Below are 15,409 nucleotides of genomic sequence, written 5' to 3'. Positions count from 1 at the left end.
GACTCAGCACTGGCATTGAAGGATGCCAGAAGGCACCAACATAGCTTCAGAGCTGTGCATACCCTTACAGAGCAACTGAAAAGGATCAGAATCACAGAATCACAGAATGGGGTGCTTTGTAAGGGACCTTTAAAGGTCAGCTAGTCCAAGCTCCGGTAATGATCAGGATCATTTTCAACTTGATCAGGTTGGTCAAAGTCCAGCCTGACCTTGAAAGTTTCCAAGGATGAGGCATCCACAGTTTCTCTGGGTAACCTGTGCCAGGGTTTCACTACCCTCATCATAAAAAAAAAATTCTTCCTTGTGTCTGAATTGACTTTCAGTTGGAAGTCATTCCCCCATGTCCTATCACTTCATTCTCTGGTGAAAAATCCCTCCTCAGCTTTCTTGTTGGCCCACTTCAGGTACTGGAAGGCTTCTATAAGGTCTCCCTGGAGTCTTCTCCAGGCTGAACCACAAACCTCTCAGCCTTTCCTCACAGGAAAGGTTCTCCATTCCTTTGATCATCTTTGTGTCCCTCCTCTGGACTCACCCCAACAGTTCCCTGTTCTTCCTGTGTACAGGAAGCTCTGAGGACCTCAGAGCTGCAGCACTGTAGGTGGGGTCTCACCAGAGCAAGTCAGAGGGACAGAATCCCCTCACTTGCCCTGCTGGCCACGCTGCTTTGGATGCTGCCCAGGACACACTTTTCTGGACTGGGAATGCACATTGCTGGATCATGCCCATCTTTACATTCATCAAAGCTTCTCAGTTTGCAGGTAGAGCTTTGACTTTGTCTATTATTGCACCTGATCCCTCTGCTCAAAGCTGATCAAAAAAAGGAATCTTAGTTTTCACATTGTTACATGCAGGGCAGCTTTGGCTATCTGGTAACTTTATTACCAGGTTATTTGAAGGTTCAGAACATGCTCTACAAACATAGTCTTTTCCTAAAGAATGCCTAATGATATTCATATATTGTATCTTAAAATCTTTCAATATGACTTGCAAATTCCAAGCCTCTGTTTGTGATGTGCAGTAAAAACAACTGCTTTATGTAGTGCTAGGCAGGACTTGAAAGAGGCATCTAGTTTGTATTTTTGATGTAATATGGAAATGTTGAGATCAGTACAAATTAATTGTCCAGCTATGTCCTGATGGCTCAGAGGGGAGAGTCAGAATCTTGTCCTGGGGATCAGAATAGTTCAGATTGGAATAGAGATGATCTCATTCAATCCTTTGCTCTAAAAAAGATCATCTGGGTCATTTGATCAGATTCCTCAGGGCATTGTCCTCCTGAATTCCAAATATCTCAAAAGGTAGACACTTCCCCACCCCTCTGGGCAGCCAGTTCCAGTGCTTAGTTACTGTCTGGGAGTTTCACCTTTTCCTTATGTCCAATTAGTAGCATGGCTGCTGGCTCTTGTATTCTTTATGATAACCTATGAGAGAGGTCTGCATTGCTGAGAAGTTAATAGAAACAGTTCAAAAAGAAATTTCCCCACTTGGTGTCTCAAGGTGACATTTCAGTGTTTTATCCTCATAGAATCTCTCACCAAGCAGAAGTCTCCCATGAGCTGCCTACAGCAGTGCCTAAGTCTCACCACCATGTTGGTATTCTCCATCTAAAATTCAAGTGTTTGAAGAGTTTTATCTTCTCCTTCCACTTCTCTTTGTTTTGTGTTGACTATGGAGGGCCATTTGTCATGAATCCTTCATTTACTTGCCTCTCATTAGGTTCTTCTTCATTCAGCTAACCTGGTAATAGTCTCAGGCTTTAACTAAAGCAAATAGCTTTGTAGTCTCCACAAATTTTGCTCACTGTTCACATCCCCTTTCCAAATGTCCACATATTTAATATGGTACATAGATCACCTGTTGAAGCTTAATGTTTTTAAACATTTTCATGTTTCTAATATTTTGCCACTCTGAAAATTGATTTGTCAGTTCTACTCTGCTTGTTGTATCATGGCCAGATTTGTAGCCTTAAGAAAATTCTGCATTTTTATAGCTGCTAAGAAAGGACTTCCTGAAAGGCTTTTGAATGATTGATTGCATTATGTTGTCCTTCATATCCGTTATTGTTACTGTTATGATCAGTTAAACTTATTTGCCAGCTGCAGCCGTAAGTTTTACTGGCTCTTGATTCCAAGGATCACCCAGAAATCTCTTTTTTTTTAATCTGGAAAATTAAAAATACCCCAACAGAACCAAGACAGACACTCAGCATTTTGTGTCTTCTTAACCTTCCAGCACAAAATCAGGATTCAGTGAGAAATTAATATCTAATATGTGATACCATTTTATATATTATGTAACATTGTTTGTATAGATAAATTGTATAATGCAATACTATACATATTATGTATATATATATATATGTATATACACAAATATATATATATACAAATACATGTATATGTATACATATATTTTATACATACTGTAATGTAAATATAACTGCATACACTGTGCATACATTGTGTTATATAATAAATCATAAAGGCTTCAGTGAAGAAGCCTTTATGGAAGATGGAAAAGAACTATTTATAAGAGGACAGGGCAACATGGCTTCAGACTGAAAGAGAGTAGTTTTAGATTAAATATTAGGAAGAAACTCTTTACTGTGAGGGTGATGAGGCACTGGAACAGATTACCCAGAGAAGCTGTGGATGTCCTATCCCTGGAAGTGTTCAAAGTCAGGGATGGACCTCTGAGGAATCTGGTCTACTGGAAGGTATCCCAGCACATGGTAGGGGGTTTGGAACAAGATAGTCTTTGGGGACCTTTCCAACCCAGGTCACTCCATAATTCTGTGAAATAATATATGACACATTATTATGTAATCCGATAGTGTAGGAATCCAGAAATGGAGAAACATTTCTCTGTTTGTCCTATTCTCCAAAAAGGTATTAATCTTGTCTGTTGCTGTCAGAAAGGCTTCCAAATATCATTGGGTAAACCAGGATTTATAAAAAACTAAATAGAAAGTAGTATAATGTTTAGTATGTCACTGAAGTGAAAAATATAGATTTTAGAGTGTTTAATACATAAAGATGGAAGAAAAAGAGTGTGGTTCTTAGCTCTCCTTCTTCCTTCTTCTCCATGATTCTGCAGTTTATAAGAGCACAAAGAGTGATTGGTTAAATGTTAGTCACAGTTTTAGTTACATAAGTAGATAAGAAAACTTATTCGTTAATATATAAAAACAATACATGTGTCTATTGTTAACTGGGTAAAAATGGATATAAAGATGAAACAGCCGTGTGGTTCAGGGCCATTTTGTGCCTTCAGAGCTAAAGTGGGCCAGGTTATGGTGATTTGAACTTGTGCAGAAAGTCTAGGAAGGCCTGCCTAGTATTTTGATAACATCCTAATAAACAAGAGAAACAAGATCCTAACGAGCTTTGGAGTTTTCTTCCTTACCCAGAGAATTGAGATAAACGGAGCTCCCCATGAAGGAGTATCCCAAAGGAGCTCAGCTCAGAAGAGACTGAGAAATCCGTTTCGAGAAGTGCAGCATAAAGCAGTGAAAAAGTTTCAGAGAGCACATACTATATTATATAATTATACTAACATGTGCATATATTATACACTTTCTATTATATAAACCTATAACAACATACATATAGAGTATACAGGGTATGTGATACAGTTTATAATGTAAAATACAAATAGTTAATCAATAATCAGTAAAAATTTAAAATAATAGATTTAAAGTATAAATAAATATAAACATTTAACACAAAGCAAATCAATTAAGGTAATCTGAATATATATATATATATTTAATAAACATTGAATATAGCTGTCCTGGGGTGACTTTATGATGCTTGTATCCCCAGTAGCCTTGTTTATGTTACATATTAAGTTCTGCACCTTTAAGACTGGTTCTGAGAGTAAAGTGGGGAAAGAAGTGTGCAGTTTGTGTTCAGAAAGAGCCCTCACTCCCCCGCATCCTGCTCCTGGACTGTGTTGCCTGCAGCATGGATAGATGGCAGGACAGAGCTCCCCTTTGCTTTTAGTTAGTTTTTAGCTATCTGAGGCAGAGAAATTCCCCGGACTGTTTTTTTCCCTTTTTCTTGGATCTGTTCAAACCTGCTCTGGACTGAAAACCCATACAAACCCCAGGAGTTCACACCTGTCATCCACTGGGGCCTGGGTCTTGGCACTTTCCAGTGCCAGAGGGACTGATAAGAGACTGAGTGTGCTGAGCTACACCACATGAAAAGGACTTTTTTCTTGATTTGCCATCTCATTGAACAGCAAGAGATTTTATTGTTTAATATTATTCAATTTCTGTTAAATAAATATTTTTTTTCCACTTTTCTCCAAGGAAATATTTTCCCAAACCAGCTGGGGGAGAGGCTGCTTGAATTTGTTTTCTGGAGGGACCACATTTGGAGGTTCTCTCCCAAATTTGCCATAAACCAGGACAATAGCATATGCATTGAGGTTTACCATGCATTATATACTATGACATAATTTCATTTGCACCCCTTCAGGTATCCAGTTTATGCCCCTTCCGAACTCTCAAACACAAGTCAGCTGGGCCTATTGGAACAGGCTACTCTTATGTGCCATATTGGTTTGGTGCCTCCTATTTTGTTCACCAGTTGTTCTGGTACTTCTCATCCTCAGAAGACTTCACCATCATTCCTGAGCCCAGAACTGGCATCTCTTCAATATTGTTTGCAGAGGTGGTTGGTGTTAGGAAGTCATGTTGTTAAGGCCTAGCAATGGCCTTAATTGTTCCCTTCAAGCACCAGAGAGATCAGCGCTTGCATGGACACATTTCCCTCAGGAGCTGGAGCTAGTAAGTGCATCAGTGCTTCATCACATTGCTCAGTCCTAGAAAGCAGCTAGTCCAGTGCTGTGCATACACACAATTCCCCAGAGGTATCTTTTCCTTTTAACATCAGATGTTTGACCTTCAGAATCCTTCTACATTCCTCTCATGCGCAGCCAGCTGCAATACTTTAAATTGCTTATGTTGCAGGATTCCTCTGGCTCCCAGCAATCTTTCTCAGCTTCCCAAGTTTCTCCTAGTGCTTATCCTCTGCCCTCCCACTTCACATCCTGCTCATCCCTCCTCCCTGAAGCTTCCCTTGCCTCACAGCCTCCCTGGGGGCTGGTTGCCTATGTCACCTCTTTGCTAGGAAGCCCTTTGTGAATGGATGCATCCTTCTGGAAAGAAGCAGGCACGCAGCATTTAAGAGCATATCCACAGCCAGGCCATACAAGCTTTTCTGCTGTGCCAGGAAAGCGCTGTGGGGGTGCAGCGCTTATGGAAACAAGAAGCCTTAACTTTGGTATTTGCAGTGGTTCAGCTTTGAGGAAGCATTGCTTGGACACACTGCTCTACTACTTCTACTACTTCTTCAGCACCCTGGGCTCCTCCAGACACATTCTACGTCCTCCAGGGGTGCAGGGAAGCAGAGGTTTTCAACAGTTTCTTGAACAAGGTTATGCACCTCTGAAGAACACTGACACAACGAGAGTTTGTCAAGCTGCTCTCAGAGGCTGCCTTTACTTTGGCTTCTTTTGGGAGGTTGTTTCTGGGCATCCCTTACCAGTGCCAAGAGAGCAGTTTGGTGCTTGGTAGCACATATCTTCCAGGCAGAAGGGGGTGAGCAGCTCTAGAGCCAGAGTCAGTCTTTCTACCAGAGACCTTCGATCCCAGTTGAGGGTCCAGAGACAAATATGACAATTTCCAGTAATCACAGTGCATTTGTTAGATTCTTGTTCTCAGATCTTGCTTAGAAACAGTAGCTGGCATCTGTGCTTGGTGCAGCCAGCCATAAACGCAAGTATTGTTCTTACCAGCTGTTTCAGACTTCTTATTTTTATCTTATGACTAGCATCTTACTGTTCATTCTTTTAGAGTAGGGCTCCTCTACTGGCAGTTTCAGCAGTGAGCTTGACAGAAGTTACCATCTGTATATTCCCTCTCTAAATAAATAGTAATTTGTTGGTAATCAGTCATCTCCTAATGAGACCTCACCAACATTCTATGTACTGTGTTTTTGTTTTTTTGGTTGGGTTTTTTTGTTTGTTTGTTTGTGTTTTGTCTTGTTTTTTGGGGTTATTTTTTTTGTTTTTTTGGGGTTTTGTGTGTGTTAAAACACATCTACAGTATTTCAGGAAAACATAGTATTTCAGTACAGCTGTATAAAGTATTACTCCATGCAACTCCCCAGAACTGGGGCACTGAGTGGCTGGAAAGCTGCCCATTGAGAAAGAACCTGAGGGTGCTGGTTCACAGTGAACTGAACATGAGTCAGCACATGACCACGCGGCTTGTATCAGAAACACTGTGGACAGCAGGACAAGGGCAGTGATTGTCCCGCTGTGTTCAGTGCTGCTGAGGCCACACCTCGAGTGCTGCATCCAGTTCTGGGCCTCTCACTACAAGAAAATACTGGAGCATGTCCAGATAAAGGCAAGGAAGCTGGTGAAGGGTCTGGAGCACAAGTCCTATGAAGAGTAGCTGAGGGAACTGGGGTTGTTTAGCCTAGAGAAAAGGAGGCTTGGCGGGACCTAATCACTCTCTACAACTACCTGAAAGGAGGTTGTAGTGAGGTGAGGGTCAGCCCCCTCTCCCAGAGTAGCAAGTGATAGCACAAGAAGAAATGGCCTCAAGCTGTTCTAGGGAAGGTCTAGATTGGGTATTAGAAAAAATGTCTTCACTGAAGGAGTTGTCAAGCACTGGAATGGACTGCCCAGAGAAGTGGTGGGGTCACTGTCCTTAGAAGGGTTCAAAAGTTATGTGGATGTGGTACTTGGGGACATGGCTTAGTGGTGAACATGGCGGTACTGGGTTGACTCACAATCTTAGAGGTCTTTTCCAACCTGAATTATTCCATGCTTCTATGAAGGGTCAGCTGCCTAGGGGTTTTTGCTGTATTTTGCTGAATGGCCTCCATACAGAAGCAGGTAAGCATTGAAGCAGCTGCCTAGCAAGGAAATCCACCCTGGGACATTCCCAAGACTCACCTAGACCCTGAACAACCAGGGAAGTTGGGCCTTAGTGGTGCAGGAGGCTTACTGCACCATCTCCCCAAGTCTCTTCCAACCCAGCCTGTTCTACAGTTTGCACCATTCTACACACTTGGTTTAATGGACAGAGTTGATTTGAAACATAGTCTTGTTTGCTTCAAGAACAGAGCCCAGAAGTTAATCTAGAGAGACAGAAAATGACATCAGTTTTTTGCAGATGGCTGGCATGCTGCAAAGAATATAGCAGGGGAATACCCTGTTTCATGATGTTTACTTTTTCAGATTGAATCTGCTTGTCTATAAACTTCAGGAAGAATCAGGCTGAGTTTGACTTTCCTTTCCATGTAGTTCATGGAGGTCAACAGCATCACCCCTGTTATCACAGTCCCGTATCAAGGCAGCCTGGAGTACAAAATGTCAGTGCTACTCCCTCTGTTCAGACACATCATTTGTATTACATTATCCCTCTTATTTCTTCTCCAAGGGAACAGCACCGTCTCTGTAATAGCATGATCAGCAATTTCATATTATTTAAACCCTTTTGTATGACATCCGTCCATAACAAAGTGTCTCACATCCATGATGTGTTGCAATTTGTCACAGGAAGGAAAACATTAAAGAATTAGTTATTTTTTAAGACTTTTGAGTAAAGTATTATGTGAGTTTTCTGAACATTGGATGCAAGTTCAAATCCTGTTTGGACGTGAAAAGCAGAATAACTGGATTCTCTATAGGAAACAAATAAATTGTTCATAAGTTGGGATGACTGCTTTTGTTATTTGACACAGTTTCTAGGTTTCTCTTTCTCTCCCCTTTTTTGCCAATGTTGCTTGAGAATGCTTTGATTAGAAAACAATACAATACAAAACAAAACACTAAAAAATAACCAAAAACCACCCCACCAAACAACTTTCTTTTATCACAAAGAAAACCCAAATTGGCTAATATCAGAAAAAATTCACTTAAACGCTGAAGTCCCACACACAGGGAAATAAGGCTCAGTTGCCTTAATGTTGTCTCTGACTGTCTTTATGATGTTCCAGATCACCAGAAATATCTCCACAGGACTGGCTGACGTCCTGTATGACCTACAGGAGACCATAAGCACACATGTGTTACTTCTCTCCACAGAAGATTTCTTTTTAAGATAGTCAAACCACTTGCTTGCTATCAACACCTTCCACTGGTATTTCTTCCCTAGAGAGGCACTTACCAACTTCCTTTGAACATCCTCTAGTCCCACCAGGACTAGTGCCTCACAACTGTCATTCCTTTTGCACAATCATTTCCTTTTTGAGATAATGAACAAACTGAATCTCATGCACCATCTGATTTTACAACACACCAAAGAGCAGTTTTGCACCCCCCCTGGTGAAAGCTCAAGCCTGGGCTGGTGCTTCCTGGGGTGGGTGGTCATCTCTTGACCAGAACTGAATGGGGCATAGATTTTCCTGTGCTTTTAAGTAACCAGATAAACCATGCCTTTTTTTTTTTTTTTTTTTTTTTTTTAGGAAATAAAAATGTTCTGAAACTTCTCAGATTTGCCCTTTCTATTTGAAATTCAGTCATTACGTACAACTCATCCTCTGCCTCTAGAGACAATGTAACATTTACAGCTGAACATATGACTTCATAAAAATAGGAACAATTCAGATCTGTAGATGCCCTATGTTATTCATGTGCTGCAGCTCTCCTCAGCCAGCAATGCAGCATTTTGGAACACAGGACACAATTCCTCAGCCTTGTTACCTCTGCAGTGTTCCTGAAGTAATGGTGGTGGTACAAAATACCACACTTGGGGCTCATTTCTACCACAGCAATCTAACAATTTCATCAGCAGTTTCAACTCTTTTATCCTCTGATTTATGATATAGTTGAAAGAACCATGAAATTATCCCTCCTGCATTTTGACAGATTCCACTGAATCAACTTGAATTACAGAAAATAAAGCACTGGCAATACCAACCTACTGTACACAGCCAGTAGGGGGATTCAGAAACTGTATTGTTAGACCATTGCAGGCTAGTTTAACTCGAGTTAGACACGCACAGATGCTTTTCTAGACACTAAATGCAGTATTTCTGTGACTGAAGAGCCAGAGGGTGAGTGAAGGTGTACTCAGAAAAAAGTCTTAGAGTGGCTGCCTGTGCTTGGCTGAAGGCATTCACCTAGGAAGTGATCCTGGAATCAGAAAAAAAATCGAAGTTTGAAATAGCTCTGGAGGAGAGCTGGTCCAACCCTCTTCTCAAAGCAGAGCTGGCTTCCTAGCTAGGTCAGCTTGTTCAGGGCCAAACTCAGACAAGTTCTGAAGATCTCCAAGGATGGAGATCTCCCTCTGGGCCACTTGCCCCAGTGCTGAGCTCCTGTGTAAGGGAAGTAAATTTTTCCTCACATCCCACTGAAGCCTCCTTTGCCACATCTTTGTATCCTTTGTTGTGAGTCACATGCCTTTGCTGTGAGAAGTACCTTTGCAAAACGAGATTCAACTTAGCAAGAGAATTTCAGGATAACAAGATACCATTCTCTGCAGTTTGTTCTTACCTTGTTGAATGGCCCAAAGAAAATGCTGATAAATATATTCAAGAAAAAAGGATCAGCAGGTTATTTCAACCTGAGCTGCCTATTATCTCTTTTGAACCTGCATTCTCTATACAGTAATTAACGTATCTAAAATTATGACCTAGCGCTTAAACAAAATGAGGCTGTTCATGTAAACAATATCACTGAATGTTCTTCCTCTTAGAGATCAGAGGAAGAACAAGATAGAGAGTAATGAAATAAGTTACACCAAACTAAATTAGACAACTTCACCAATTAGACAAACCTGATAAGCATCATCAAAGGATACCTAGAGAAGTAGCTATCACTGACTCAGAATACTTAGCAGTCATCTGAAAAACTGAGTATATGAGATTAGAAAAGAGCAGATGTCTTTAAAAGGCTGAGAGATGCTGGGAAATGATGGAATGATCAGCTTAACTTCAAGGCTGTCAATCTGCCACCTATCACAAGCTCTACCACATTTTCACCAATAAAAAATACAAATCCAGATAACCCAAGCCGATTTTGCAGCAATGAATTTAAATCCCACCATAAAATATGTTACTAAGATGTAAAACAAAAATATTTTTTATATATGAAAGATCATTTCAGATCAGCTGAGTGCACTTGTTTCTCTATACTCAGATTCAAAGCTAGGAAATTATAAGATAGAGAAAATACAGTTTTCTATGGGGTAAAGTGGCTTTAAAAATCAGTTGGAACAGATGACACAGATAACTTCATTATTTCAGGCTGTTTCAAACTCCTTCTTCACTGCCCTGAATTATCAGCTGAAAATCTGGACACACAGTTGGACAGTGTACCAGACTAACACCCAGGCATGGAGACATCCAGATCTACAAGGGCAAGAAATCCTGGTAACATAATGTAAATGATATCACCTTGTTGCACAAGTTAGTTGGTGAATTTGAAGCCTGAGAAGCCATAGAGGAGTTTAGGGGGTGGTTTTCAAGACCCTTCTTGGTAGTTTTCTAGGTTGATGAGCCATGGAAAAGATTCAGAGGAAACTGTCAGAAGTTTTGCTGAGTCTTAAAGACACTTAAGAGTGTCCTAAGGACACTTTTTTCCCTCCAATAAGCTTTACTTTCCAGGCAACAGGCATTCTGTAAGAGTATTTTGTGGATGTAAATTTAATTACTTAAATATTAGAAAGAAAATATATAGTCTCTTCAGGCTTGGTCATCCTACTCATGAGCATTTTGATATGAAATTCCTCTCCTGTGACCTAGTCATAATAAACAACCACTTTAGGATCCCTTCAGAGCTACTAAGGACCTGCAGATTCCCAGAAAACTATATTGGGCAGTATACAATTCAGTTGGCAACTACTGGTTTAGGTCCACCTTCAAAGAACAACCTTACAGACCTAGGCAACTAAGTGATAAAACAGCAAACAAATCTCAATGCAGACAAAAGCGATTTATGTGGAGAAAAATAATGATGTCAGCACATGCAAAAAACCCAGGTTCTAAATTGCCACTCAGAATATAATACTGAGGTTATGACAAGCAATTCCAGTGAAAACTCAGCTTGATATTTAGTAGCATGAAGAATTACTAAGCAATGTACTGGAGGACAGAACAGTGAGCACACACACAAACGCCACATCCCAAGCACCATGTGCAGATACTCCCTCTGGAAAAGGACATAAAAACTAAGAAAAGTTCAGAACATTTGATAAAGATGACAAAAGATCTGGAGTAGTCTCCATACAGGGAATAAACAAGTTAGCTAGGATCCTTCAGCTTGGAAAAAAAGATATAGATAAAGAATAAGACACAAGACAATAAAATCACAAATGTCCTGAAGAAACTACTCAGCAATCAGTTGCTTGTTGTGATTTTCAATGCAAAAAGTGGGGATCACTGAACAAAACCATTAGGTGCTAAAATAATACTTCACACAACAGGAGGTAGGATTTTGGAGGTCCCTGCTATTGGATGTCATGAGAGCTGAAAATCACATGGTCTCAGGGAGCAAATTTATGGAGGACAAATAAAAAAAGGACCATTAAACCCAAAGACATTATCTCTGGTCCAAGAAACTTCTGGAGTCTGGAAGAATATTCTGGGTAAGGATCATTGTATATTTACCTCATTCTCACGTAAATGCTAAGAATTGTTTTGGCCACCAGTCGTATGATTTTCCCTTTGAGAACAGGCAAAAGTCCGTTACTAACACACCTGAAAGCATTTGAGTGAAATGATAAAGAGAAACTAGGGAGAAGTCAGTAATTTAAAGGGACGACAATCACAAAATGGTGCGAGAGGCAAAATACCAGGAAATACATGGAGGTATTCAGGTGAGGCAGGAGTATACAGGCATGTTCCCAAGTGATGGTTTGGAGTTACCCATCCTGCCAAAACCGCACATGGATAAATCATTTAAAGAAAAAAATTTGGCTACGTGGGCAAGCACCTATATGGCCAACAGCTTGCTTAAATATTAACTGAATAGAAATACTGAGTGCTGAAGAAACTTAAATTTGTAATAGAAGCAGCCACACCCTGGGATGAAAACCAGATTTTAGTCAAAAAACAACATTCAGGTTTGTTTAAGAAATACGGAGCAACAAATGAAATTACAAATAAATACAACCATGTATTTGGTACAAGGTGCCAGAGGTGTGGCAAATCCCACTGTAGGGAGAAAGGTATGGGCAGGGTATATAGCCCAGTGTTTGATGCTGCAGGCTCTGTGGTCCCTCCGACACGGCCTGTGCTGGCTGTGGGCACCACACTCGCAGAGCAACCTTGCTACGCTCCAGCTGTAAAGCCCAGAAGAAAAGACATGTGGGCACACAGGCTAACTTTATCAGGACATTTGTTGGGAATAACAGAACTGCTGTTGTATCCATGCCACTTTGCTGGGGTTTGTTTACAAGGCTTGTCCTGGGCATAGAGAGTGTGCCAAGTTCAGCTCCAGCAGCAGTGCAGCATGATCATGCCACCGATTGTTTTCCGGAATGGAGTTTTCCCCCTGGAAGAAAGAAATGCTCTGATTTTGCTTCACCGCAGCTTCAAAAAGGGGTTGTTACATGAGCTGAATTGCTTTCTTCTACTGTTTAATCTAAATTTGAAATTCATGGGCAGGATTTTTTAAGGGGTCTGTATACTTTGCGAAGCCTCGTTGACTTTTGATAGGATTCAGACCTTTAAGAAAAATCACCTCAGTGGCACTGGGCTATGGTACATTCATTTCTCAGCAAACTAAAGTAAGAAAATTCTAAAAAATTTCTGAAAGTAACAAGTTACTAACATCAGATAAATCTTGAAGAAAAGCATCCCATGTGGTGAGTTCCCTTTGTTCTCTCCTTAGCTTTCTAGGCTTTCCATTCAACAGATCTTAAGGATCCTGCGGTTATTACTGAGGACTTCTCTGAGCAGCACATCATCAGACTATTCATTTAGATGTATGAATTTTTTTCTGTTTGCCCTTCTATCATATATAAAAACCCCTGCCATCAGTGCAAACATTTACAGTCCTGTGTTTCTAAAAACCAGCAATGCTAACTAGAGAAACCTCACAAATTTAATAGGGACTGCTTACGAGGACAGACTTCATAATTTGTGCTCAAGCTTAATGTGATTGCTTATTGCTTTTGTCTTTTCAAGTTATTTGCAACAACCACCCGAGCAGAGATTCAGCCACCTGAGGATCAGAGCTGCAGTAGCAGAGAGTTGAGCACAGACAAACAGAACACACCCATTTCATTGGGCTCCCAGCCTGTGAAACTGGGACAGTGCTTTCAGCCACTACCTACACAATTTTGTGCATCTTCCTTTCTGGCTGTCAAGACAGAATCAACTGGAACAGAGCAATTGGTGTAAGGAAACTTGCAGTATTAAAAAAAAACAACTACAATAAATCTGCAATCTCTGGATTTGCTTGGAGATATAGAAACTGCTGAATAGCACAAGAAAATTAGACCTCTAGTTTCTTAGCTGAAATCTCCCACTTGCACTTGACAGCAAAAAATACACCTCCAAAAAGCCAAGAGCAAAGCAATATTTCACAGATAATACAGGAAAATGGGACTACTGAGAAGATTAAAAATTACATTATCTTATTCTATTACAAGTCTAAGTTATACCAAATTTCAGTCAGTTTATGATCCAAAGAACCTACTTTTCTTTAACTCCCAGATAAAAACTTCCTATTCTCATTTAATTTGCCAATCATTAAGCTCAGTCAAAAAAAAACTATTCAGGACAGTTCATTTTATTCAGTTTGCTTTCTGCTGGATTGTCTATATCAACAAGTATTCTTCTCAGCTTAACCTGTCAAACTTGTATACTTAGCAGAGTCACTGACTGAAAAGAAGCTGAAGCTGCTGCTCAGGAACATCAGTAGATACAGCAGGCATAATTCAAAACAAATTTTAGTTTCTCACATAGGTTTTAACACTTGATGTTTTTATAATTTATGGAGATCATCAGAGCATAAAGATTAGATGGATTCAAATAATCCTCAGGGCTGAGTACTGCAGACTATAATGACTTATAAGTGACACTGGACTTTCCACCCTTCATCCATTTCAAATGCCCAATATGCCAGAATGCAAAAATATGAAAACATGCTTGAAATTTCAAGTAGCAAAATCTTTTTTCTCATATACTTTGAGAACTAAAAATTATACTTTACACACATCTCTGCTCAAAAGAAAATTCTGCTATGCTGCTCTTCAGCCTAAGGAGCTGCCAGAACAGAAGCTGTCCGCTCACAGTTCCCAACTCAAAGAATAAACTTATTAACCTATTTCATGGACTCTCAAGAGGAAAATGTGTCTTATCCATGGTTCCTCACTGTATGAGACTAGTATCTCATCAGAGGACATGGTATTATTTCACTTTTATGTCTGTCCCTCAAGAATTCTCCCTTTGATGAAACAGCTCAAGGGCAGATATCAAAAAGTCTGTTGTAGCAAGGTACAGCAAATGGATCCAAGTCATGTAAGACTTCAATAAATGTACACATGGTAAAATTCCGCTTGATAAGCATAACAAATATTTGCATCACTAGGGTCCTAGAGAACAATACCTTGTACTGCTGGTCACCTTCCTTTCAGACCAACTTTACAAAAGTACAGAGTACTGCTGAAACTAAGCCACAAAGGATAGAATTTATATTCCAAGTTTCTGAGGTAGCCAACTTTTTTTAAAGTCAGATTAAATAAATCACCCTTCTACACCTAAATAACCTTTTAAACATCTACTATACAACTACTATACAACAACATATATACCACCATGCTTTTTTTTTTTTTTTTAACTATTATTTCAGGTATAAACAAGTTATCTTACAAAAATTAGAGATGATTCCCATTTGGAGAACTGAAAGAGGAACAGATGAGCGCAGATTTGAGTGACGGTCACAAACTCTTCCCAGGCACTTTTCAAGACAGGCGTTTGAGGCACACTTGGGACACCTGAAGATCTACTTAACAATATTTACTAGCTGGGTCTGTCAAGCAATTAATCACTCTGAAGAAGAACCTCAGACATCGGTCTATGGTAAAGTGCATTCTGTTTTTTTTTCCCAGGATGCTGGACATGGTTTTCTTTTGAATAAACATTCACCAGGTTGTCAGTCAGATATCCTGTATGTGTACTTTTATATATACCCACACTGATTCTCTTACCCTTTAAAGAACATGCTGTTATCAATAGTAACTAGATTGGGTGGTAGGTGGTAAACAATCAAAGGAGAAAAAATGTTTTTGGAATCTATGTGCTTTGAATGGAACCCCAGGTTTTTCTTCTGAATGAATTTTTGACCAGTTAGACACATGAAGTGCATTTGTGCATACCATTGTGCCATTAAAAATATGGGCTTTAGATTTTACTGGTGCCTGGTATGTTGCCAGCAA

This window comes from Pseudopodoces humilis, chromosome 1, assembly GCF_049639895.1.
Source record: "Pseudopodoces humilis isolate 2021_Gansu_Grassland_sample_001 chromosome 1, ASM4963989v1, whole genome shotgun sequence".
Classification (NCBI taxonomy): Eukaryota; Metazoa; Chordata; class Aves; order Passeriformes; family Paridae; genus Pseudopodoces; species Pseudopodoces humilis.
The sequence above is the reverse complement of the archived record's forward strand: the minus strand, read 5'-3'. Positions refer to the sequence as shown.